The following is a 26,953-nucleotide window of genomic DNA, read 5'->3' as shown; positions in this document are numbered from 1 at the left end:
AGGGAGGGATCCCAATCATATGTAGCATCTTGCCTAGAAGGGGAGTAGGAAATGAATGGTTGTCTAGGGCAATTGGTGTAAATTGCTGGCTAGACAGATACTGCAAGGAACTTGCAATCCCATTCATTGACAACTGGAACAACTTTTATGGCAAACATGATATGTATGCAAGGGATGGGATACATCTCTCTGGGTCAGGGGTGGTAGCACTTGCAGACTCGATTGAGAAGGCCATTGGTGAAATGCCTATGATTTTAAACTGATGGAAGATAGAGGTATGGGTGTGTGTGGGAAACAAGCAGGTTGCAACACTAGGGTTGGAAACAGTAAATGTATAAAAGGCATTCAGCATGAAGTTATAAATAAAGACAATAGAACAGGTCAGCAAACAAAGGGGGACAGCAGAGGGCAGCAAGGGACTAGCTCCCTTAAGGTTTACTATACTAATAGCAGGAGTGTAAGAAATAAGATAGATGAGCTAAGATTAATTGCAAGTGCAGGAAACATAGATATTATTGCTATAACAGAGACCTGGCTCAATCTGAAAGATAGAGAGATGCCCTCTGAATGTCACATACAAGGCTATAAATTATTCCACACTGACAGGGTCAACAGGAAAGGTGGTGGAGTAGCGATGTATGTCAGAGACAATTTAAATTGTTGTGTTAGACAAGATATTAAATTAGAAGCGTCAGCCACTGAATCTGTTTGGTTACAGCTTCTCGAGGGCCGAGAAAAACTAATTTTGGGTGTGATTTACAGGGCCCCAAATCTTGATAGGGAGTGCAGTAAACTTCTATGGGACGAAATTCGTAAGGCATCTACATACGAAAATGTTGTGCTAATGGGAGATTTCAACTATAGACAGATTGACTGGAGCAATTTGACAGGAAATTTAGAGTCGGGTGACTTTCTTGATACGATCCAGGATTGTTTTTTAAAACAGTTTGTGACAGAGCCAACTAGGGGAAATAACCTCCTTGACTTGGTTCTTGCCAGTAGGGAAACACTAATTAATAATCTTGAGGTTAATGATGAGCTTGGGGAGAGTGATCACAAATCACTCAGTTTTAATATATCATGGAATTCCCCTAATAATGGCAATCAAGTCTCTGTCCCTGACTTTCGCTTGGCTGATTTCATAGGACTGAAAAATTACTTAGGTGGGCTGAACTGGAATGACCTGACTAAGGGTCAGGTAGGTGGTGATGGTTGCCGATATGATGCTTTCCAGGGCATAGTTCTAGCTGCTCAGTCAAATTATGTTCCAAATAGGGAAATCAGATCAAACAAAAATGATCCTAAATGGATGAACAATAGATTAAAATATCTGATTGGTCAAAAGAGAGGCATATATAGGCAAATCAAAAGAGGAGAGGGGCAATTAAGAAATCGATATATTCAGTTAAAGAGAGAAATAAAAAATGGAATTAGAAAAGCAAAAAGAGATTATGAGGTTAAAGTTGCAAAAGAATCGAAGACTAACCCAAAAGGATTCTTTCAGGTATACAGAAGTAAGATCAGGGACAAGACAGGCCCACTCAAAAGTTCCTCGGGTCAGCTCACTGACAGTGATAAGGAAATGTGTAGAATTTTTAACACATACTTCCTCTCAGTTTTTACACAGGAGGATACCAGCGATATTCCAGTAATGATAAATTATGTAGAACAGGACGATAATAAACTGTGCACTATTAGGGTCACAAGTGACATGGTCCTTAGGCAAATAGATAAATTAAAACCTAACAAATCCCCAGGCCCTGATGAACTGTATGCAAGGGTTCTAAAGGAATGTAAAGAGGAGCTTAGCACACCTTTGGCTAATCTTTTCAACATATCACTACAAACTGGCATGGTGCCAGATAAGTGGAAAATGGCAAATGTGATACCTATTTTCAAAACAGGTGACAGGTCCTTAGCTTCGAACTATAGACCAATAAGCCTAACCTCCATAGTGGGAAAATTTATGGAATCAATAATTGCCGAGGCAGTTCGTAGCCATCTTGAAAACCATAAATTAATCAACGAATCTCAGCATGGTTTTACAAAGGGGCGTTCCTGCCTTACGAATTTATTAACTTTTTTCACTAAGGTATTTGAGGAGGTAGATCATGGTAATGAATATGATATTGTGTATATGGACTTCAGTAAGGCTTTTGACAGGGTCCCACATCAGAGACTATTGAGGAAAATTAAAGCACATGGAATAGGAGGAGAAATTTTTTCCAGGATAGAGGCATGGGTGACAAATAGGCAGCAGAGAGTTTGCATAAATGGGGAGAAATCAGAGTGGGGAAGCGTCACGAGCGGTGTTCCACAGGGGTCAGTGTTGGGCCCCCTGCTGTTCACAATCTACATAAACGACATAGATGAGGGCATAAAGAGCGACATCGGCAAGTTTGCCGATGACACCAAAATAGGCCGTCGAATTCATTCTGACGAGGACATTCGAGCACTCCAGGAAGATTTGAATAGACTGATGCAGTGGTCGGAGAAGTGGCAGATGCAGTTTAATATAGACAAATGCAAAGTTCTAAATGTTGGACAGGACAATAACCATGCCACATATAAACTAAATAATGTAGATCTTAATATTACGGATTGCGAAAAAGATTTAGGAGTTCTGGTTAGCAGTAATCTGAAACCAAGACAACAGTGCATAAGTGTTCGCAATAAAGCTAATAGAATCCTTGGCTTCATATCAAGAAGCATAAATAATAGGAGTCCTCAGGTTGTTCTTCAACTCTATACATCCTTGGTTAGGCCTCATTTAGATTATGCTGCACAGTTTTGGTCACCGTATTACAGAATGGATATAAATTCTCTGGAAAATGTACAAAGGAGGATGACAAAGATGATCCCATGTATCAGAAACCTTCCCTATGAGGATAGACTAAGGGCCCTGAAACTGCACTCTCTAGAAAGACGTAGAATTAGGGGGGATATGATTGAGGTGTATAAATGGAAGACAGGAATAAATAAAGGGGATGTAAATAGTGTGCTGAAAATATCTAGCCTAGACAGGACTCGCAGCAATGGTTTTTAGTTGGAAAAATTCAGATTCAGGAAGGATATAGGAAAGTACTGGTTTGGTAATAGAGTTGTGGATGAGTGGAACAAACTCCCAAGTGCCGTTATAGAGGCCAGAACGTTGTGTAGCTTTAAAAATAGGTTGGATAAATACATGAGTAGATGTGGGTGGGTGTGAGTTAGACCTGATAGCTTGTGCTACTAGGTCGGTTGCCGTGTTCCTCCCTTAAGTCAATGTGACCTGACCTGACTAGGTTGGGTGCATTGGCTTAAGCCGGTAGGAGACTTGGACCTGCCTCGCATGGGCCAGTAGGCCTTCTGCAGTGTTCCTTCGTTCTTATGTTCTTATGTTCTTATAGCGCCAAGAGGTGAGACGTAGGCCACTAGGAGAGGTAAGAACTCAGATGTTGAGAGGTCAGGTCCCTCTCAAATCCAGCCCCTCTCACCCCTCCAGACTGAGGGACTGACCACCTCAAAACTTTAAGGGTGATGGACTGATTACATCGTCTTCAATATCTTCTGCTTCTTTCAACTTTTCTGTACTTGACTGAAGAAGCCTACTGTGTAGGCGAAACGTTTCATAATAAAGATACCTAACTGTTGCATATGTGCCTTACCTAACAACCTGTCGGTATTTTATACCATTTTAATGTTCAATCTGTCAGACACTGCAACACAAGGGTATCTTGGTACAGACCTGCAATCAACTTCGACAACTTCCACTAGTGAGAGGGGCTGGATTTGAGAGGGACCTGACATCTCAACATCTGAGTTCTTACCTCTCCTAGTGGCCTACGTCTCACCTCTTGGCGCTATAAAAAGCTCCATCCTGTCACTTCTTCACATCCCAGTGCACGTTCATCACACACTGCTTACTCACGATGCATTACTCTAACAGAGTAAAGATCAAACCAGCGAGTGGCACAACCAATGAGTCGTCCAAACTAGCACTTGCAGCTGTCGTTAGTGGCAGGCTGCAAGTCAAATGTAATGCGATTTTATCGCTCAAAGAGGCCTTTGTTGTCGTCTGTACAGACGACACAGAGGCTGAGAAACTACTTACCACCACTGCTACTACCACTCTACGAGACCAGGGATTTCTTGTCTTGACTTCCCCAGCACTGAGGGCCAGGAGAACTGTGTTCCTCAAGCGACTCGACAACCTTATCACTGTACAGGCCACTGAAGAAATCAAGTCATCTATCGAAGCAAAGAACCCTTGGGCCAAGGTGGACTTCATTACTAAAATACCCAATGCTTCATCCATGCTGAAGGTCACCTTCAGTGACGTCAACATGGCAGCCAGAGCTCTCGCTGAGGGCCTTGCTATTCACTACTTCCACATCAACCCAGCCTTCATCGAAGCAGAGAAATTCCAACATATCTCACAGTGCTATAATTGTTACTCATACTTACACACAACAAATGATTGTCCTACCAAGGACAAGAAGTTCTGCTCCACCTGTGGCCGTGAGGGTCATGACTTCAAGAATTGCACTACTGCTTCACCACCTAAATGCTTGAACTGCAAGAATGACCACCATACTCTTGCTGCCAGGTGCCCTACCAGAAGAGACATACTCAAGAAACAACAACAACAAAAGAAACCCAACCCACAAGCAACCACATATTCTGCTATCGCCAAGCTTCAAGCAGACACTACCAAGATACTACATGCCACGCAAGCTGCTCCCACCACTTCCCTGCCAGCACCTACTGCCGACTCCATCAAGATTCTTTGTTGCATTATGTATGCTCATGTACAGAATGCAGCTGAGCCTGGTTCCTTCAACACCACCATCAATGAACTTTTCAAACTAAATAATATGCCTGGCCTCACATTCCCTGCATCACCACCTTCCACTGAGATCCTAAAATCTACTGCAAATATTACCAGCATCACCGCTGCTCCACCGCTGTCACAACCTCCACTAGACACAGAGATGGACCAATCAGAGACCTCTGAGACGTCGGCAAAACCCACCAATGAGAGTCCACTACCGCTTTCATCCACTGCTAGAGCAACTGACCAGTCGGAAATCTCGCCTTCACCAGTTCAGCCACCAGCCAAGAAAGCAAAAACACAAGACACTGCGGATGCACCTCACGGTGCCACTGTCACTGACACTGCTTCACCACAACGGGTCCGATATCTGGAGGGTGTATACTTCTACACAACCAAGGAGTATAAGAACACAATGCTGTCTTCAGAAATCCATCATCACCTCCAGGACGGAACAGTCAAGTATACCTACGACCAAACTGCTACATACACCACTGCAGACATGACCAGACTACTCACTGCCAACACCCAACACCTTGTGGAAGTCAAGTACACCTCAAAGAAGAAATTCAGGATGCTTCAGAATAGGGACCTTGAAGACGGTACCCTCGTCTAGCACGACTATCCATGACCATTCACCCAGCACTTTGCTGTCCGCTAAAGCTGGGGTGTGGCTCCAATCAACCCTGTAACTGCTGCCTCTGCCCGACTGCGCTTCTCTTTGGGGAAGTCAGCGCAAGATAGAAGAAGACGACATCCTCCAACCGGAGAGCCAAGAAAGAAGAAAGATGATTATCGTCACCCCCCACCCGGGGGGCCACTGCCGGGTCACCATCTGGAGAAGACCTGGGCCAGAAGGACCTGCGAATCAACATGAATGAAAATGAACACCAACACACGACACTCCACACAGGAGAGCACAGCGCTAGCACGATCGACACCATGCATTGCCCTTCTAGGGCATGGTTGGTGCCAGAGCCCGAGTTTGTACCTTACAAGATGAGAGGGGTACTTGTGCCTCCTCCCATGGGAGACTTAGGTCTCAGACACTCCCTAGACAGGGAGCCAGTGCCGGGCCACCACTTGGAAGGGCCCGGGCCAGGAAAATACCGGCGAATCTTTAACAACAACAACTTCTTCTCCATATTGTTTCATACTATGGAACAATGCTCTTCTCCAGACTGAGGGACTGACCACCTCAAAACTTTAAGGGTGATGGACTGATTACATCGTCTTCAAGTATCTTCTGCTTCTATCAACTTTTCTGTACTTGACTGAAGAAGCCTTCTGTGTAGGCGAAACGTTTCATAATAAAGATACCTAACTGTTGCATATGTGTCTTACCTAACTACCTAGTTGGGTTATTGAGGCTAGGACTTTGGGTAGTTTCAAATTTAGGTTGGATAAATACATGAGTGGGATGGGTTGGATTTGAGTGGGACTTGCACATCAGAGCTTATTTCTTCGGTAGCATTGAAAATTGGGTAGGTCAAATGTTTGTTAGTGGGATGAATTGTAAAGGACCTGCCTAGTATGGGCCAACAGGCCTGCTGCAGTGTTCCTCCTTTCTTATGTTCTTATGTTCTTATGTACCGTCAGTCCTGCTTGCATATTGGTGTTCTGAAATACGTGTTTGGAGGTCTCTTGATGTTTCGCCCACATATAATTTGTTGCAGTCATTACAAGGGATTATGAACATTAAAATGGTATAAAATACCGACAGATTGTTAGGTAAGACACATATGCAACAGTTAGGTATCTTTATTTCGAAACGTTTCGCCTACACAGTAGGCTTCTTCAGTCGAGTACAGAAAAGTTGATAGAAGCAGAAGATACTTGAAGACGATGTAATCAGTCCATCACCCTTAAAGTTTTGAGGTGGTCAGTCCCTCAGTCTGGAGAAGAGCATTGTTCCGTTGTCTGAAACAATATGAAGTTGAAGTGACAGGATGGAGCCTTTATATAGTGCCAGGAGGTGAGACGTAGGTTGCTTTGGGAGGGCAGGTCCCTCTCAAACCCAGCCGTTCTCACTAGTAGAGGTCGAAGTTGATGGTCTGTACCAAGATACCCTTGTGTTGCAGTGTCTGACAGAATGAACATTAAAATGGTATAAAATACCGACAGATTGTTAGGTAAGACACATATGCAACAGTTAGGTATCTTTATTTCGAAACGTTTCGCCTACACAGTAGGCTTCTTCAGTCGAGTACAGAAAAGTTGATAGAAGCAGAAGATACTTGAAGACGATGTAATCAGTCCATCACCCTTAAAGTTTTGAGGTGGTCAGTCCCTCAGTCTGGAGAAGAGCATTGTTCCGTTGTCTGAAACAATATGAAGTTGAAGTGACAGGATGGAGCCTTTATATAGTGCCAGGAGGTGAGACGTAGGTTGCTTTGGGAGGGCAGGTCCCTCTCAAACCCAGCCGTTCTCACTAGTAGAGGTTGTCGAAGTTGATGGTCTGTACCAAGATACCCTTGTGTTGCAGTGTCTGACAGAATGAACATTAAAATGGTATAAAATACCGACAGATTGTTAGGTAAGACACATATGCAACAGTTAGGTATCTTTATTTCGAAACGTTTCGCCTACACAGTAGGCTTCTTCAGTCGAGTACAGAAAAGTTGATAGAAGCAGAAGATACTTGAAGACGATGTAATCAGTCCATCACCCTTAAAGTTTTGAGGTGGTCAGTCCCTCAGTCTGGAGAAGAGCATTGTTCCGTTGTCTGAAACAATATGAAGTTGAAGTGACAGGATGGAGCCTTTATATAGTGCCAGGAGGTGAGACGTAGGTTGCTTTGGGAGGGCAGGTCCCTCTCAAACCCAGCCGTTCTCACTAGTAGAGGTTGTCGAAGTAGATGGTCTGTACCAAGATACCCTTGTGTTGCAGTGTCTGACTATATAAGTCTCCATCCTGTCACTTCAACATATTGTTTCAGACAAATGTCTCCAGAAGGGACTACCCCTCCCAAAGCAACCTACGTCTCACCTCCTGGCACTATATAAAGGCTCCATCCTGTCACTTCAACTTCATATTGTTTCAGACAACGGAACAATGCTCTTCTCCAGACTGAGGGACTGACCACCTCAAAACTTTAAGGGTGATGGACTGATTACATCGTCTTCAAGTATCTTCTGCTTCTATCAACTTCGTTATTCACTGTCGCTCGATCACACAGTCCGATCATACAGTTGCTCTACACCGCAAGAAGCCTCTCTTCGACCCTGTCGGGGTGTAGAATTTATATTCTACAAACGTGATATCCTTTTCACAATGCTGTCGAATCGTGTGAAAATCAAGCCTGTGAATGGTGCAATAAATGACTCCTCGAAGTTAGCTTTAGCTACCGTCGTTAGGACCTGCCTGCAGGTCAAATTTACGGCAATCCACTCTCTGAAAGACTCCTTCATTGTCGTCTGCACAGATGACACGGAAGCACTAAAACTAATGGACGACTCTTCAATCAGGACCCTACAAACACAACAATTCACTCTATCCCCGTCTCCATTCTTGAAGTCGAAACGTTCGGTCTTTGTGAAAAGACTTGACAATATCGTCACCTCTCTCTCTACTGAAGCACTGAAGACATCTATTGAGGAACAAAACACGTGGGCCTCGGTAGACAGCATCTCAAAGATCCCCAACGCCACATCAATGCTAAAGATTACATTCTCAGACATCTCCATGGCTGCCCAAGCTCTCTCTGACGGTCTGGCCATCTCATATTACCACATTCACCCAAGTCATATAGAACAAGAACGTTTCACATACATCTCCCACTGCTGGACCTGCTACTCCTATAATCACACCACCAAGGACTGCCCCATCAAGAATAAGAAGTTTTGTTCAAAATGTGGGAATGATGGACACGATTTCAGATCCTGCACCATTACTACAACACCAACATGTCTTAACTGCAAGGGTAATCATCATACCCTTGCAGCTAAGTGCCCACTCAGGAAAGAAATCATATTGAAGAAAACTAAAGTTCTGAAGAAAACCTCCAATTCACCGACATATGCTGCAATAACCAAACCACAAACCGACGCCATCAAGACTCTACACGCTAATCTACAGGCACCATCGCCCAGCAACTCCCTCTCTCCACTCCCCGACGGTGCTCCTTCCAAGGTGCTGTACTGCATGGTGTATGCACACCTTGCAAACGCAGCAAGCCCCGGCACTTTCAACACCACTATTAACGAACTATTCCGTCTGAACAACATGCCTGCCTTCAATTTTCCGGAATCCACACCTTCAGAAGACATCCTCAAGATCCTTCCCAACGTCCTGAACTTTACTGCACCTACAGACCTGTCTCCTGCCCAAGCAACTGCTCCTGTAACTTCTATAACCACTTCCACCGCTGACAACGTTGATCAAGTTGCCTCAACCACCGCCTCCCACCTCTCCCAGCCTGCTGTTACACAACCATTACACCTCACAGCTGCTCCTGTCGAACCTCAGTCACCTGCTACCACCATTGTAGATTCTCCCAGTGAATCCACTCCAGAAGAGGAAGATAACGACGACTCCAGTAAACCCTCATGGGAAAACCTTACCTTTTACACTTCTCCTTCAAATACTGACACCATGACCTGTACTGAACTCTACAAAAGCCTCGGTGCTGGAACAGTCAAGTATGCATGTGAATCACCGCTTCACTTCACACTCACCCAAGTTCTTGAGTTCATCAAGCCTCTACGTTTCACCTTCAGCAACAAGGCTAAATTATACCACCTATCTAGAAGCAGCTTCAAAAAGTTTGAAAATGGCTCCATTGCTAACCTGCCTCCTCAGTTACTCCTATAACTCCCATATGTGTTCTACCCTCTGATGTGACCTAGCCTGCTGCCAGCTACTCAAGATTCAAGACTTCAACTACAACAAGTTCAATGCAACAGTCCCTGCTATTCCTGTTCTCAAGTCTGCCCCACGATCGCCTTAGCTGCTGGGTTAAGCCCTGGCTCTATTTCTCTTACTAAGAACACTCCTCTCCAGAGCTATTCTTCATCTGTCCCGTCTTCCCCGCTCATCCCATTGGGATCTTACCTAAACTTGTTTGCTTTGCTTGCACTTCAACTTCATATTGTTTCAGACAACGGAACAATGCTCTTCTCCAGACTGAGGGACTGACCACCTCAAAACTTTAAGGGTGATGGACTGATTACATCGTCTTCAAGTATCTTCTGCTTCTATCAACTTTTCTGTACTCGACTGAAGAAGCCTACTGTGTAGGCGAAACGTTTCGAAATAAAGATACCTAACTGTTGCATATGTGTCTTACCTAACAAGGGATTATGTATACCCCTGCAGAGGATGGAGGCTTGTCCTGTCTACTACTGGTGATGTCCTTGATGGTCGTGGTTATGGAGGTAGATACTTGGAATGATGTATTGGAAAAGATGTTGGAAACATGTTTGGCAATGGAGTTGGTGGGGAGGACTATGTATCTCTTCTCGGCAGTGTCTTCTCTGGGTGTGTTGAAGATGTTTAATGCCCGTCGTCTGCAGTTTCTTCCTCAAGGAACTCATTGCTGCAGATTCTGAGTGTGCGCAGGAAGAAGCCTATAATTACACCAAACGTGTTGTAATTATAGGCTTCTTCCTGCGTGCACTCAGAATCTGCAGTAATGAATTTCTTGAAGAAGAATGCACGATAATTGAACAAGTATTTTCTAAACTCCACTATCCTCGTTACTTCATCAGAGACTGCAGACGATGGGCATTAAACATCTTCAACACAGGTAAGACACATATGCAACAGTTAGGTATCTTTATTTCGAAACGTTTCGCCTACACAGTAGGCTTCATCAGTCGAGTACAGAAAAGTTGATAGAAGCAGAAGATACTTGAAGACGATGTAATCAGTCCATCACCCTTAAAGTTTTGAGGTGGTCAGTCCCTCAGTCTGGAGAAGAGCATTGTTCCATAGAATGAAACAATATGGAGATGAAGTGACAGGATGGAGCCTTTATATAGCGCCAAGAGGTGAGACGTAGGTCACTAGAAGAGGTAAGAACTCAGATGTTGAGAGGTCAGGTCCCTCTCAAATCCAGCCGCTCTCACTAGTGGAAGTTGTCGAAGTTGATTGCAGGTCTGTACCAAGATACCCTAGTGTTGCAGTGTCTGACAGATTGAACATTAAAATGGTATAAAATACCGACAGGTTGTTAGGTAAGACACATATGCAACAGTTAGGTATCTTTATTATGAAACGTTTCGCCTACACAGTAGGCTTCATCAGTCGAGTACAGAAAAGTTGATAGAAGCAGAAGATACTTGAAGACGATGTAATCAGTCCATCACCCTTAAAGTTTTGAGGTGGTCAGTCCCTCAGTCTGGAGAAGAGCATTGTTCCATAGAATGAAACAATATGGAGATGAAGTGACAGGATGGAGCCTTTATATAGCGCCAAGAGGTGAGACGTAGGTCACTAGAAGAGGTAAGAACTCAGATGTTGAGAGGTCAGGTCCCTCTCAAATCCAGCCGCTCTCACTAGTGGAAGTTGTCGAAGTTGATTGCAGGTCTGTACCAAGATACCCTAGTGTTGCAGTGTCTGACAGATTGAACATTAAAATGGTATAAAATACCGACAGGTTGTTAGGTAAGACACATATGCAACAGTTAGGTATCTTTATTATGAAACGTTTCGCCTACACAGTAGGCTTCATCAGTCGAGTACAGAAAAGTTGATAGAAGCAGAAGATACTTGAAGACGATGTAATCAGTCCATCACCCTTAAAGTTTTGAGGTGGTCAGTCCCTCAGTCTGGAGAAGAACATTGTTCCATAGAATGAAACAATATGGAGATGAAGTGACAGGATGGAGCCTTTATATAGCGCCAAGAGGTGAGACGTAGGTCACTAGAAGAGGTAAGAACTCAGATGTTGAGAGGTCAGGTCCCTCTCAAATCCAGCCGCTCTCACTAGTGGAAGTTGTCGAAGTTGATTGCAGGTCTGTACCAAGATACCCTAGTGTTGCAGTGTCTGACAGATTGAACATTAAAATGGTATAAAATACCGACAGGTTGTTAGGTAAGACACATATGCAACAGTTATATTTTTTTTTTTTTATTATCACACTGGCCGATTCCCACCAAGGCAGGGTGGCCCGAAAAAGAAAAACTTTCACCATCATTCACTCCATCACTGTCTTGCCAGAAGGGTGCTTTACACTACAGTTTTTAAACTGCAACATTAACACCCCTCCAGAGTGCAGGCACTGTACTTCCCATCTCCAGGACTCAAGTCCGGCCTGCCGGTTTCCCTGAATCCCTTCATAAATGTTACTTTGCTCACACTCCAACAGCACGTCAAGTATTAATTTCTTCTCTTTTTTAGTAAATGTATACAGGAGAAGGGGTTACTAGCCCATTGCTCCCGGCATTTTAGTCGCCTCATACGACACGCATGGCTTACGGAGGAAAGATTCTTTTCCACTTCCCCATGGACAATAGAAGAAATAAAAAAGAACAAGAGCTATTTAGAATAAGGAGAAAAACCTAGATGTATGTATATATATATATGCATGTGCGTGTCTGTGAAGTGTGACCAAAGTGTAAGTAGGAGTAGCAAGATATCCCTGTTATCTAGCGTGTTTATGAAACAGAAAAAGAAAACCAGCAATCCTACCATCATGCAAAACAGTTACAGGTTTTTGTTTCACAGTCATCTGGCAGGACGGTAGTACTTCCCTGGGTGGTTGCTGTCTACCAACCTACTACCTATTGCAACAGTTAGGTATCTTTATTATGAAACGTTTCGCCTACACAGTAGGCTTCATCAGTCGAGTACAGAACAATGCTCTTCTCCAGACTGAGGGACTGACCACCTCAAAACTTTAAGGGTGATGGACTGATTACATCGTCTTCAAGTATCTTCTGCTTCTATCAACTTTTCTGTACTCGACTGATGAAGCCTACTGTGTAGGCGAAACGTTTCATAATAAAGATACCTAACTGTTGCATATGTGTCTTACCTAACAACCTGTCGGTATTTTATACCATTTTAATGTTCAATCTGTCAGACACTGCAACACTAGGGTATCTTGGTACAGACCTGCAATCAACTTCGACAACTTCCACTAGTGAGAGCGGCTGGATTTGAGAGGGACCTGTCCTCTCAACATCTGAGTTCTTACCTCTTCTAGTGACCTACGTCTCACCTCTTGGCGCTATATAAAGGCTCCATCCTGTCACTTCATCTCCATATTGTTTCATTCTATGGAACAATGCTCTTCTCCAGACTGAGGGACTGACCACCTCAAAACTTTAAGGGTGATGGACTGATTACATCGTCTTCAAGTATCTTCTGCTTCTATCAACTTTTCTGTACTCGACTGAAGAAGCCTACTGTGTTGGCGAAACGTTTCATAATAATGATACCTAACTGTTGCATATGTGTCTTACCTAACAACCTGTCGGTATTTTATACCATTTTAATGTTCAATCTTCAACACACCCAGAGAAGACACTGCCGAGAAGAGATACATAGTCCTCCCCACCAACTTCATTGCCAAACATGTTTCCAACATCTTTTCCAATACATCATTCCAAATATATACCTCCACAATTACGACCATCAAGGACATCACCAATAGTATACAGGACAAGCCTCCATTCTCTGCAGGGGTATACATAATCCCTTGTAATGACTGCAACAAATTATATGTGGGCGAAACATCAAGGGACCTCCAAACACGTATTTCAGAACACCAATATGCAAGCAGGACTGACGATACAAGGAATGCCTGTGTACAACATCGCAATTCACACAACCATTTAATTAACTACAGAAACTCAAGACTTATCGCCACAGAAGACAACACTCAATACCGAAGAATCCTGGAATCATCGCTTATCTCTATAACCAACAATTTCAACCAGAAAAACGGCTTCTATAACATAGCTGAACCACTCGCCAATAAACTTCTTCATCGCTATCCCACATAAGAACATAGAACACTGCAAAAGGTCTACTCACAACTTGTCCAATACCCCTGCCAAGCTACCCAAGACTCTATAACTCCACGCGGTAGATCATCAGATGCAGCATTCTCCACCTCACCTCAACATTCTGAACATGACTATTAATACTCCCGTACCTTCCACCCCAGGTAGATCTGTGTGTGACTTGAAAAAGCCCACTGTGTGGGTGAAACGTTGTCAATAAAGGATCACATTATACTGCATATGTGTTTATATTTCCACTGTGTCGGTATTTGATACCATTTATTTCCAGGATGAAATTTACACCAGAGCTTGTACTTTAAAGGAATAGTTGTCTTGGTTTCAGAAAATCATGAAAGCATTGTCAGAAACCGTATGGTTCCAACGTGGTCCCAATGCATTTAACACTTACTTGAAGTGCCAGGAGTTGAAACAGTTATACCAGTCCTTTACAAGGAAAAAAATGACGGAGGAGTTTGTTGCTGTTTCAATTCCTCGTACGGGTAAATATTGGAGCAAAAATATTCTATCGTGACGATGACAGGAAATTATATTTTCTCACTTACTGTCGGATTATAGGAAGTCTACCTTGACTAAAGACAAACTTAGTGAATATTTCATCCACTCGGGAACCCCCCTTCCCTCTCCGCCGATGGATTACTTTCCTGTTTTCGAGTTGTTTTACTGAGAGTCATCGAGACAAGAGACGCACAGAACTAATGTTAGTCTTTTACATAAAGCAGATTTATTTTTGAAAAAACAAACAAATAAATCTTGTACAATTCCGCTTCATTGATTTGCTTACTCGTTGACACACACACACACACACACACACACACACACACACACACACACACACACACACACACACACACACACACACACACGCACACACGCACACATACATACACACACATACACACTCACATACACACTCACACACACGAGCCAATGGATACGGGACAGTTGCCAGAGAGCTGGACGACAGCGGCTGAAGTCTCAATATTTCAAAAAGGAAAGGGACAGGAAGCATTAACATGATCCCTGAGCATGGTAACGGAGATATTTAGACGGAGAGCGGTAGAACACTTGATGAAAACTGGTTTTGTAGATAATAACTACACGAGTTTAGAGATGGCAAACCTTGTCTCAAAACCTGCTGGAGTTTTATGACGGTAACAGTAGAGAAGGAGAGTGAGTGAGATGAGTGGATAGCATGTTCTTGGATTGCAAGAAGGCATTTGATTCTGTACCTCACAAGAGACTATTACAAAACCTTGAGGAGGAGGAAGGACTTAACACTGAATGAGCTACAGTAGATCAAGGAGTATCTTGTGAGAAGTGTAACGAAGAGTGAGTGTCCGAGAAGAGATGTCAGCACGGGAAAGTGTAACAGGCGTTCTGCAGGGTTCTGTCTGTACTGGGGCCACTACTCTTTTTGGTATAGGTGATTGACATACCAGAAGAAAGAGTTAGATTTATCCCCATTTGCAGATGTAAAAGTAATAGAGAAAAAAAAAAAACGGTTGGACAAGGACAGGCTACAAATGGACCTTCACAAACTGGCACGTTGGTCAGAGAAGCGGATACGTGAATTCAGCCACAGAAAATGCAAGTTTATGGACTTCAGGGAAGGGGCAGGAAGACCGGAAATTGGACAAAGGCTGTAAACCTCACTCAGGGTATACACACTAACAGAATAATCTCTGCAGTTTAAGCAACTCAACGATTAACTCTCAGGAATCTCAACAAATAGTCATTAATGGTACTAACTACGATATACGTTAGGCCTGTCTTGGGACATGCAGTACCCACAAAGAATCCTCACCTAAAAATGAAAAGTTAAGAAACTGGAAAAAATTCAGAGTTTTACAACGAGACTAGTTCCAGAGGTAAAGAGAAGAGAAGATACAGAAGCTGAACCTAATGACATTAGGAGATAGAAGAACCTGGGTTATGTGATAGCATACGAAAATGACATAGCATCGGAAGCCAAGTCTGATCCGAAACTGTTGCACAGTCAAAGACCAGGTAATCAGGCTGGAGAAGAAAGGAGAGGAGATCACAAGAAACGACCGAGAAGTATGTGAAGAGTTCAACAAGAGATTTGAAGTATTTATAATGAAGACAGAATGAACTTCAGAGAGCCGGAGAGGTGGGGTACACCATCAACTGCTGTACACAATCCATATAACTGAGGAGGAGCAGGAGGTGAAGAGGCTGCTAAGTGAACTAGATATCTCAAAGGCGATGTAGCCGGACAACATCTCTCTGTGAGTCCTGAGAGAGGTAGCAGAGTCACTCTGTGTACCATTAACAACACTCTTCAGAGCATCTATGGAAACAGAGCGACTACCTGAGGTATGGAAGAAGACAGACACAGCAATTAACTACAGACCAGTGTCACTGACGTATATTATAGTATGCAAAGTCATGGAGAAGATTATCAGAAGAAGAGTGGTGGAGCATCTAGAAAGGAATGAGCTTTTTCAATGCAACCAGCACGGTTTCAGGGAAGGGAAATCCTGTGTCACAAACCTACTGGAGTTCTATGACAAGGTGATGTCGGTAAGGCAAGAGAGAGAGAGAGGGGTGGGTAGGTTGCATTTTCTTGGACTGTAAGAAGGCGTTTGACACAGTTCCACACAAGAGACTAGTGCAAAGTTGGAGGACCAGGCAGGTATAACAGGGAAGGCACTGCAATGGATCAGAGAATACCTGACAGGAAGGCATCAGCGAGTCATGATATGTGACATGATGTCAGACTGGGCGCCTGTGACGAGCGAGGTTCCACAGGGGTCGGTCCTATTACAGGTGCTGTTTCTAGCATATGTGAATGATATGACGGAAGGGATAGACTCAGAAGTGTACTTGTTTGCGGACGAGGATCAGACAGGACTACAAAGGGATGTGGACAGGCTGCAAGCCTGGTCCAGCAACTGGCTCCTAGAGTTTAGCTCGACCAAGTGTAAAGTCATGAAGATTGGGGAAGGGCAAAGAAGGCCGCAGACAGAGAACAGTCTATGGGGCTAATGACCACACACCTCACTCAAGGTATAGGATCTTGGGAGAGAACATAACACCGAGCACATCTCTTGAGGCACACATAAACCAAATAACCGCTTCAGAATATGGGCGACTTACAAACCTAAGAAAAGCGTTCCGACACCTCAGTAAGGAATCGATCAGGACTCTGTACAGTGTACGTCAGGCCCATACTGTAGTATGCAACATCAGTTTGGAGCCCACACCATATCAAGCACGTCAATAAATTAGAGAAAATTTAAAAGTTTGTAACAAGACTAGTCCCGGAGCATGTCCTGGAGGAAAGGTTTTAAGGGAGATCGACCTGATGACACACACACACACACACTGATGAGAGATAGGGGGACATGATAATGACATATAATTTACTGAGAGGAATTGACAAGGTGGACAGAGACAGAATGTTCCAGAGATGGGGCTCAGCAACAAGGGGACACAGTTCGAAGTTGAAGACACAGATGAATCACAGAGATGATAGGAAGTATTTCTTCAGTCATAGAGTAGTCAGGAAGTGGTATAGTTTGGGAAGCGATGTAATGGGGGAAGGATCCATTCATGGCTTTAAGCAGAGGTAAAATAAAGCTCATGGTGAAGGGAGAGTGACCCAGTAGCGGCCAGTGAAGAGGCGGGGAAAGGAGCTATGAATCGAACCCTGCAACCACAACTAGGTGAGTACAACTAGGTGAGGTGAGTACACACACACACACACACACACACACACACACACACACACACACACACACACACACACACACACACACACACACACACACACACACACACACACACACACACACACACACACACACACACACACAGAATACCTGACAGGGAGGCAACAACGAATCATAGTACGTGATTAGGTATCACAGTGGGCGGCTGTGACGAGCTGAGTCCCACAGGGGTCAGTCCTAGGACCAGTGCTATTTTTGGTATATGTGAACGACATGATTGAAGAGATAGACTCTGAAGTGTCCCTGTTCGCAGATGATGTGAAGTTAATGAGGAGAATTAAATCAGATGAGGATCAGGCAGGACTACAAAGAGACCTGGACAGGCTGGACACGTGTCCAGCAGAAGGCTTGTCGAGTTCAACCCCGCCAAATGCAAAGTCATGAAGATTGGGGAAGGGCAAAGAAGACTGCAAGCAGAGAATAGGCTAGGCAGACAAAGACTGCAAACCTCACCCAAGTAGAAAGATCTAAGGGTGACCAAAACACCGAGCACGTTTCCGGAAGCACACATCAGATAACTGCTGCAGCATATGGGCGCCTGGCAAGCCTGAGAATACCATTCAGATACCTTAGTAAGGAATCGTTTAAGACACTGTACACTGTGTACGTCAGGCCCATACTTGAGTATGTAGCACCAGTTTGGAACCCACACCTGGTCAAGTACGTCAGGAAATTAGAGAAAGTATAAAGGTTTGCAACAAGGCTAGTTCCGGAGCTCAAGGGAATGTCCTACGAAGAAAGGTTGAAGGAAATCGGCCTGACGAAACTGGAGGACAGGAGGGTCAGGGGAGACATGATATCGGCATACAAAATACTGCGTGGAATAGATAAGGTGGGCAGAGACAGGATGTTCCAGAGAGGGGACACAGAAACAAGGGGTCACAATTGGAAGCTGAAGACTCAGACGAGTCAAAGGGATGTTAGGAAGTATTTCTTCAGTCATAGAATCGTCAGGAAGTGGAATAGCCCAGCAAGTGATGTAGTGGAGGCAGGAGCCATACATAGCTTTAAGATGAGGTATAACAAAGTCTCAGGGAGCAAAGAGAGAGAGAGAGAGAGAGAGAGAGAGAGAGAGGACCTAGTAGCGATCAGTGAAGAGGCGGGGCCAGGAGCTGAGTCTCGACCCCTGCAACCATAATTAGGTGAGTATAATTAGGTGAGTATACACACACACATACACACACACACACACACACACACACTCACACACACACACACACACACACACACACACACACACACACACACACATGCATCAACATGTCAGGGACACAACCAGAGAGAGAGGGGAGGATGAGCCAGCAAGACTGGATCTTGTGTTCACCCTGAGCAGTTCAGACATTGAGGACATCACTTATGAGAGGCCCCTTGGAGCTAGCGATCATGTGGTTCTGAGTTTTGACTATATAGTAGAGTTACAAGTGGAGAAGGTAACAGGAACTGAAGGGGACAGGCCAAACTATAAAAGGGGGGACTACACATGTATGAAAACTTCCTGCAGGAGGTTCAGTGGGACAGAGAAATGGTAGGAAAATCAGTAAACGAGATGATGGAATATGTGGCAACAAAGTGCAAGGAGGCAGAGGAAAGTTTTGTTCCCAAGGGAAACGGAAATAATAGGAAGACCAAAACGAGTCCTTGGTTTACCCGAAGGTGTAGGGAGGCAAAAACTAAGTGCAACAGAGAATGGAAAAGGTACAGGAGGCATAGGACCCAGGAAAACAAGGAGATTAGTAGAAGAGCCAGAAACGAGTATGCACAGATAAGGAGGGAGGCCCAGCGACAGTATGAAAACGACATAGCATCGAAAGTCAAATCTGACCCGAAACTGCTGTATAGCCACATTAGGAGGAAGACAACAGTCAAGGACCAGGTGATAAGGCTGAGGAAAGAAGGTGGAGAACTCACAAGAAACGATCAAGAGGTATGTGAGGAGCTAAACAAGAGATTTAAGGAAGTATTTACAGTAGAGACAGGAAGGACTCTGGGGGGACAGACCAGACGGGGACACCAGCAAGGAATACACCAACAAGTGTTGGACGACATACATACAGATGAGGAGGAGGTGAAGAAACTGCTAAGGGACATCGATACCTCAAAGGCAATGGGACCAGACAACATCTCCCCGTGGGTCCTTAGAGAGGGAGCAGATATGTTGTGCGTGCCACTTACCACAATCTTCAACACGTCCCTGGAAACTGGGCAACTACCTGAGGTATGGAAGACGGCAAATGTAGTTCTCATTTTTAAAAAAGGAGACAGAAAAGAGGCACTAAACTATAGACCTGTGTCACTGACGTGTATAGTATGCAAAATTATGGAGAAGATTATCAGGAGGAGAGTGGTGGAGCACCTGGAACGGAACAGGAGTATAAATGCCAACCAGCACGGATTCACGGAAGGCAAATCCTGTGTCACAAACCTTCTGGAGTTTTATGATAAAATAACAGAAGTAAGACAAGAGAGAGAGGGGTGGGTTGATTGCATCTTCTTGGACTGCAAGAAGGCCTTTGACACAGTTCCTCACAAGAGATTAGTGCAGAAGCTAGAGCATCAGGCGCATATAACAGGAAGGGCACTGCAATGGATCAGAGAATACCTGACAGGGAGGCAACAACGAGTCATGGTACGTAATGATGTATCACAGTGGGCACCTGTGACGAGCGGGGTCCCACAGGGGTCGGTCCTAGGACCAGTGCTATTTTTGGTATATGTGAACGACATGACGGAAGGGTTAGACTCAGAAGTGTCCCTGTTTGCAGATGATGTGAAGTTAATGAGGAGAATTAAATCTGATGAGGACCAGGCAGGACTTCAAAGAGACCTGGACAGACTGGACACCTGGTCCAGCAAATGGCTTCTCGAATTTAATCCTGCCAAATGCAAAGTCATGAAGATGGGGGAGGGGCACAGAAGACCACAGACAGAGTATAGGCTAGGTGGCCAAAGACTGCAAACCTCACTCAAGGAGAAAGATCTTGGGGTGAGTATAACACCGAGCATGTCTCCGGAAGCACACATCAATCAGATAACTGCTGCAGCATATGGGCGCCTGGCAAACCTGAGAACAGCATTCCGATACCTTAGTAAGGAATCATTCAAGACACTGTACACCGTGTATGTCAGGCCCATACTGGAGTATGCAGCACCTGTTTGGAACCTGCACTTGATAAAGCACGTCAAGAAACTAGAGAAAGTACAAAGGTTTGCGACAAGGTTAGTTCCAGAGCTAAGGGGAATGTCCTATGAGGAAAGATTAAGGGAAATCGGCCTGACCACACTGGAGGACAGGAGGGTCAGGGGAGACATGATAACGACTTATAAAATACTGCGTGGAATAGACAAGGTGGACAAAGACAGGATGTTCCAGGGAGGGGACACAGAAACAAGAGGCCACAATTGGAAGTTGAAGACACAAATGAGTCAGAGAGATAGTAGGAAGTATTTCTTCAGTCATAGAGTTGTAAGGCAGTGGAATAGCCTAGAAAATGACGTAGTGGAGGCAGGAACCATACACAGTTTTAAGACGAGGTTTGATAAAGCTCATGAAGCGGGGAGAGAGAGGGCCTAGTAGCAACCGGTGAAGAGGCGGGGCCAGGAGCTAGGACTCGACCCCTGCAACCACAAATAGGTGAGTACAAATAGGTGAGTACACTCAAGAAATTAGAGAAAGTGCAAAGGTTTGCAACAAGACTAGTCCCAGAGCTACGGGGATTGTCCTATGAAGAAAGGTTGAGGGAAATCGGCCTGACGACACTGGAGGCCAGGAGGGTCAGGGGAGACATGATAACGACATATAAAATACTGCGCGGAATAGACGAGGTGGACAAAGACGGGATGTTCCAGAGATGGGACACAGACACAAGAGGTCACAATTGGAAGTTGAAGACTCAGATGAATCAAAGGGATGTTAGGAAGTATTTCTTCAGTCATAGAGTAGTCAGGCCATGGAATAGCCTAGAAAGTGATGTGGTGGAGGCAGGAACCATACATAGTTTTAAGGCGAGGTATGATAGAGCTCATGGGGCAGGGAGAGAGAGGACCTAGTAGCAATCAGCGAAGAGGCGGGGCCAGGAGCTGTGACTCGACCCCTGCAACCACAAATAGGTGAGTACAAATAGGTGAGTACTCACACACACACACACACACACACACACACACACACACACACACACACACACACACACACACACACACACACACACACACACACACACACACACACACACACACACACACACACACACACACACATACACACACACACACAACGACACAACAATTACAAAACTCAGTCCCGTCCCACTGCTACGAGTTGCAGCATCTGCGTGCAGCAACACTGTGAGTTAAAAACAATAACAAAAAGAAAACAACAACAAACACATTTGTACTACTATACAAAAGCAAAAACAGACCCATTGATCTTAGTTTTCTTAATAACCCACAGAAGACAATGCCTCGCGGCTGAGAGATGAACACATTCATCTCTCTTGACTATTTATCCCTTGCTGGCACTCTCCAGGCTTGGACGGTATCAAGGCTTTCCGTCTCACATTATTTTTTGCTGGAAAGTGATTTATGACATGTATTATGGATGTTTTGCTGTTGCTTGAGGCAAGAACGTGGCCTCAAAGCTAACCACATTTTTTTTTTTTCAATGGATGACACTTATACCAGATAAATATATATTCGGCACCCTAAAAAAAAAAATGTTGTTTCTTGTATATCACAATGTCAATAAAATGGAAATATATTTTGTCCTTTCACGGAAGTGCACACTTGTTCTAATTTTGAAGAGGAAAAACCGAGCACAGTGAGGGAGAGGTATGCCGGTCGCGGAGCGAGCAGGAAGTCGCGTCAGTGAGATCGAACGTGCGTGTCCAAGTTAGTTCGGCAGAGCTTACAAATCACAGTATCCGGGCCCGCCCTGTTGGTGGAGCTGCTCTAGATGTGTCCACGCCATGCTGGTGGTGGTGCTCCACATATGTCCCCCGTCATGTTAGTAAAGGTGCCCCACATGTGTCCCTGTCATGCTGGTGGAGGTGCAGGACATGTGGCCCCGCCTTACTGGAAGAACTGCTCCACCTACAGTATGCCCTTCGAGAAGAGTGCCTTAATGCTGGTGAAGAGCTCATGATCCCTGAATTAGAGCTTCTCTTCCCTTCCTTGTATCAACCCTTGAGTACCTCCCATTCCCTAGGCTATGTATGATAAAGACCTCCCTAACTTGGGTCTTGGGCCCTCGTGAAGATATTTGACCTTACTAACGAAGCTGAGTGAAAATCCCTTTACTCCTGTGTATGGGATACGATATCCAAATAAATTGTAATTCCCAAGTGATAATAACTTCAGCTATGCTAAGAAGAAACCTTTGATGCTCCCATACGTGATGAACCTATAGTGGAATGCTTGACGATAGCCTCATTGCCCTGTTGAAGTCTTCCAGCTGAGGCTGACATATTTCAACACCTTGTAATACCATCCATTGTGATGGAACACGACAAAGAATCATTGTTATTTCTCGCTGCCTCTCAGTAGCTATCATATAGAAAAGAGTAGCACCATTTTGTTAATATAAAAAGGAGCAAGGAGTCCTTTAAATCTTCGTCTCTATCGTCATCATCGAAGTTGAATAGGCTTTCTGAAAGATTTCGGTATATTGTGATCGTAACGTTGTTTTGCAATTTGCACCTCACGAGGTTTCTCAGAGAGTGGTACCTGAATAACTTCTATTTGCTGGCAGACTCAATTATGTAAGCAACTATGTAAGCAAAATTGTTAACAATCACTGTCCAGAATATCTTCTGCAAATTTTGTAAAGGTTAGATGCCAAAGCCAGTATGGAACTAGGCGAAGCGAACAGAAGTTTGTAGTACCCACAGTAAGTGAGTAGGCCTCAGAAGTCTTAAGGAGGCTACTCAGACTGTATTATCATGAGGTTTGTCAAATTACGAGTTGTCTTCAGGTTGGACAGTTTTTCAGTCTGTGTTGTACACACTTCATGAGGTTTATCAAACTATGTTTTGGCTACACCTCAGGAATCATTTACTCATTTTTTGGGGGGTAAAAGCTATTCTACGTCCGATAATTCCAAAACCTGGCCCTAACTATGGTATGCCACCCCCAGGATACGACCCACAATAGTCCATTGACACGCGGGTGAAAAGGGCAACAGAGGTAAAGAAACTTTCACTTTTTTTTTTTTTTTTGTGTGTGTGTGTGTGTGTGTGTGTGTGTGTATACTCACCTAATTTTACTCACCTAATTTTACTCACCTAATTGTGGTTGAAGAAGTCGAGTCACAGCTTCTGGCCTTCGCCTCTTCACCGGTCGCTGCTAAGTCACTCTCCGCCCTCCAGGAGTTTTATCATACTTCTTCTTAAAGCTAAGTATGGTACCGTCCTCCATCACCTTCCTTTCCAGACTGTTCCACTTCCTGACAACTCTGTGACTGAAGAAATACTTCCTAACAGCTCTGTGACTCAAATGAGACTTCAACTTCTAGTTGTGACTCCTTGTTGCTGTATCACATCTCTGGAACATGCTGTCTCTGTCCACCTTGTCGATTCCTCTCAGTATTTTATATGTCATTGTCATATCCACCCTATATCTCCTGTCCTCCAGTGTCGTCAAGTCGATTTCCCTTAACCTCTCCTCGTAGGACATGCCCCTTAACTCCAGGACTAGTCTCGTTGCAAACCTTTGCACTTTCTCTAATTTCCTGACGTGCTTGACCAGGTCGGGGTTCCAAACTGGTGCTGCATACTCCAATATGGGCCTGATGTACACGATGTACAGAGTCCTGAACAACTCTTTACTGAGATGTCGGAATGCTATTGCTAGGTTTGCTAGTTGCCCGTATGCCGCAAGAGATGTGTTTGGTGTTATACCCACCCCAAAACACTTTCCTTGAGTGAGATTTGTAGTCTTTGGACCCCTAAACTGTATTCTGTCTGCCGTCTTTTTTGCCCTTCCCCGATCTTCATGACTTTACACTTGACAGAGTTGAATTCCAACAGCCATTTGCTGGACCAGGCCTGTAGCCTGTCCATATCCTTTTGCAGTTCTTCCTGGTCCTCTTCCGATTGAATTCTCCTCATTAACTTCACATCGTCTGCAAACAGGAACATTCTGAGTTTATTTCTTCCGTCATGTCATTCACATGTACCAGAAAGAGAACCGGCCCTAGGACTTACCCCTGTGGCACCCCGCTCGTCACAGGCTCCCACTCCGACGCTTCGTCGCGTACCAAGACTCGCTGCTGCCTTCATGTCACGTATTCTCTGATCCATTGCAGTGCCTTCCCTGTTATACCTGCCTGGTCCTCCAGCTTTTACACTAATCTTTTGTGTAGAACTGTATCAAAAGCTTTCTTACAGTTCAAGAAAATGCAATTTACCCACCTCTCTCTCTCATGTCTTACTACTGTCATTTTGTCATAGAACTCCAGTAGGTTTGTGACAGGATTTTCCATCCCTGAATCCCTGTTGGTTGTCGCTGATAAGTTAATTTCTTTCTAGGTGCTAAACCACTTTCCTAATAATCTTCTCCGTATCTTTGCATACTATATAGGTCAGTGATATCGGTCTGTAGTTTAGTGCTGCGTGTCTGTCTTTTTTTCTAAATTGGGAGTACATTTGCTGTCTTCCATACCTCAAGGAACTGCCCTGTTTCAATAGTGTTGAAAATTGTTGTTAGTGGTACACAGAGCGCCTCTGCTCCCTCTCTCAGGACCCACAGAGAGATGTTATCCGGCCCAATCGCCTTTGAGGTATCTAGTTTTCTTAGCAGCCTCCTCACCTTTTCCTAGGTTGCATGTATTGGTGGTGTATCCCATCCCTCCGTGTTTTAGGAGTCTTTTCCTTCTCCACTGTGAATATTGCGTCAAGTCTCGTGTTGAGCTCTTCACATACTTCTCGGTCATTTCTTGTGATCTCGTCTCCTTCTTTCCTCAGTCTGATTACCTGGTCCTTGACTGTTGTTTTCCTCCTGATGTGACTTTAAAACAGCTGTGAGTCGGACTTGACTTCCACTGCTATGGCATTGTCGTAATGTCATTGTGCCTCCCTCTTTGCCTGTGCATATTCATTTCTGGCTCTTCAACTGCTCTCCTTATTGTCCTTTTTCTTCAGCACACTTAGTTCTTTAGCCTATCATTCTTTAGCACACTTAGTTTTGGCCTATCTACTCCTCTGGGTGAACCAAGGGCTCGTTCTGGCCTTCTCATTATTTTTGTTGCTCTTGGGTGCAAACCTCTCCTCTGCTCCCTTGCATATCGTTGTCACACATTCCATCATCTCATTTACTTATTTCCCTGCCATTTCTCTGTCTCACTGAACCTCGTGCAGGAAGTTCCTCAAGCCTGTGTAGTCCCCTCTCTTTTGGATTGACTTCCTCCGCTCTGCCCTTCCTGCTTTCCTCTCGACTAGTAACTCTACTATGCATTCGAAGCTCAGAACCACATGATCACTAGCTCCGAGGGGCCTTACATATGTGATACCCTTAATATCTACTAGGTCCAGTCGTACTGATTCAACTTCTCTTTCTGGTAGTGTCTCTAACGTTTCTGGGCCCCCATATTGCTCCAGTTTTTCCCAGTCGATTTCTTTGTGGTTGAAGTCACCCATAACCATTAACTCTGCCCATATGGGCCCTTCTGGCTTCTTCAGCCAGTGTGTCAATCATTGCTCTGTTACTCTCATCATATTCTTGTCTTGGCCTCCTATTATTCTGTGGTGGGTTATACATCACTGCAATTACCACCTTGGGACCTCCAGACTGAAGTGTTCCTATTATGAAGTCTCTTGCTTCTCCTCTGTTTCTTCTCTCCAGTTTCTCAAAATCCCATTGGTTTTTGATGAGCAGTGCCACCCCTTCACCCTCTCTGTTCCCTCTGTCTTTCGTTAGGATCTGATATCTAATTGGAAAGATGGCATCTGTTATCATTCCTGTGAGCTTGGTTTCTGTGAGAACTATGATGTCTGGCGATGCCTCTTTGATTCTTTCGTGCAACTCTTCCCACTCATTCGTTATTCCATCAACGTTTTTGTACCACACCTTCAGTTTCCACTCTAACACTGTGTTCTGGGGGGGGGGGTTGGAAGTTGGGGGAGTGGGGGACCTGGCATTGTGCTGTGTGGGATTCTGTTGCATAATGTGGGGCGGGGGCCGTGAGTGTGGATTGCGGTTTGTACAAGAATAGTGTGTTTGGCTGTGGGGTTCTGAGGGTGGTTCTGTGTGTGTTTGTGCTTGTTTCTCTGCCTGGCTCTCGTTGTCCTCTGCTGACTATTCTTGTCTCTCTTTCTTGCCCATTTCGTTTCTGTGTCCTCTCCTTCAGCTGCTTTTATTCTGTTCTCGTTCTGTCGCAGTCTAGGAACACCCTTTTGTATATTGATGATTCCTTCAGCCGTGG

The sequence above is a fragment of the Cherax quadricarinatus genome, chromosome 2 (genome assembly GCF_038502225.1).
Source record: "Cherax quadricarinatus isolate ZL_2023a chromosome 2, ASM3850222v1, whole genome shotgun sequence".
Taxonomy (NCBI): Eukaryota; Metazoa; Arthropoda; class Malacostraca; order Decapoda; family Parastacidae; genus Cherax; species Cherax quadricarinatus.
Note: the sequence above shows the minus strand (reverse complement) of the source record.